General features: G+C 56.4%; 1 non-coding gene across 1 annotated transcript; it reads right to left on the bottom strand.

Moving 5' to 3' along the window:
• Positions 1 to 633: 633 nt before the first annotated feature.
• Positions 634 to 931, bottom strand: LOC146866838 (Nuclear RNase P). Its single transcript, XR_014968634.1, has one exon.
• Positions 932 to 1,502: the final 571 nt, after the last annotated feature.

Genomic DNA, 1,502 nt, shown 5'->3' with positions numbered 1-1,502 from the left:
TCAGGCAGCCCCGGGATTGTGTATCAGACAATGAGGCGCCCCACTGTTGCGATGTAGCCGACATTGCTTAGTGATTGTCCATTGTGCAGAGCGGCGGGGTCCTTGCGGAAACGCTATTATGCTGCCTCGGCATGGCCCTACCCAGCAACAACCGTGCATAAATAAAACCCAAACCCCCTAACAGCATGCTAACAGTCATGAAACGAGTCCGCACCTCGCACCTCATAATAAATTGCAAATTACAACCTTAATAACAATGTATCATGCAGTTAAATTACGTGATTTTTGCGTAGCGCTGCAGGGACTCGAACAGGGATGCCCAGCTCTTGAGTCAGCAGCTCTGCCCGCTGGGCCATATGTTCTCCAGGGATTGTGAACTTCGGAAGCTTGTCCGAGTACGTGAACGAGTGCAACACATCCTGCTTCCTAAGCGGCCAGTTACGTAGCATATAATACAAGTTACCGACTGCCCCGGATTGCTACGCTCGACGCCGTGCCCACTCCCAACAATTTAGTTTTGTGCATGCTTGTCCAAGCTCTCAGCCATCTTACCAACCAGCACTTGTGGCCCGTGCAATACATGCCACCCAACCCGTGATGACGGCATGAAAGCACCACTAGCGATGTGCCATAGCGGGAGGACAGTCTTAATTTGGTTATGAGGCGTCATTACCTCACCTCCGATATTGCACTCAGAGGAGTGCCAGGCACGAGACACTTTCAATGTCTGGAGGAGGAAAGCATCAGTGAGTACTAGGTACAAGGTCACACGTCTCCTGCCCACGCTTAGGACCCGGGTGTCTGGGAGCTCGCTCCCCTTTTTTAGCGTGTGTTACAGAAAAATATGGGCGGGCAGGGTGCCTGTGCGAGAAAGCTGGTCGGGTCTACCCCGTCTCCAGGTGTGGACAGGAATCAGTCTTCTTACTCCCGCAGGAGTCTGACCTCTGGCTCAGAGGCTCTCTCTGCCTAGCTGGTGCTGTCGAGAAAGGAAGGGGAAAGGGATCCATGGCTAACCGCACATGGAGGACTTCGAGAACAGCCCAGCTCCAAGCGACCAGAGTCCCCCTGTGAAAAGCCCCTGGCAGGCGGGAAGGACTAAAGCCCCGGATGAACCCGGTAGGGATCCACCATCGTGCGTGGCCCGAGGCATCCCCGGTAGGCCGAACCTCACCCTAGCGGCCCGCCTTACCTATCCCCCGGCCCCCTCCTGGCACTGGAGGCCAGCATAGACGGCCCCTGGGCAAGGCCAGTTCGCTCCACTGTCCAGCAAAGAAGGGATAAAGACCCGGCGCATGAGGCCAAGTCAGAGGAGGAGTAATAGATGCTGAGAAGGCGACGTGCCCAAGGAACCTTGTTTAGAGGTGGGGGATGCCAGGACCTGCTCCCCCCCACGCTTGGATGGGAGGCCTTGCTATCCCGACTCGGGCCTGCTCCACACCGGCCGAACAGGGGCTGACCAAAACAGGGGACCAACTGCGCTGATGCCGAGGGTCGTCTGCTCT

Source organism: Triturus cristatus, chromosome 1_2 (genome assembly GCF_964204655.1).
Source record: "Triturus cristatus chromosome 1_2, aTriCri1.1, whole genome shotgun sequence".
NCBI lineage: Eukaryota > Metazoa > Chordata > Amphibia > Caudata > Salamandridae > Triturus > Triturus cristatus.
Note: the sequence above shows the minus strand (reverse complement) of the source record. Positions and strands in the feature narration are given on the sequence as shown.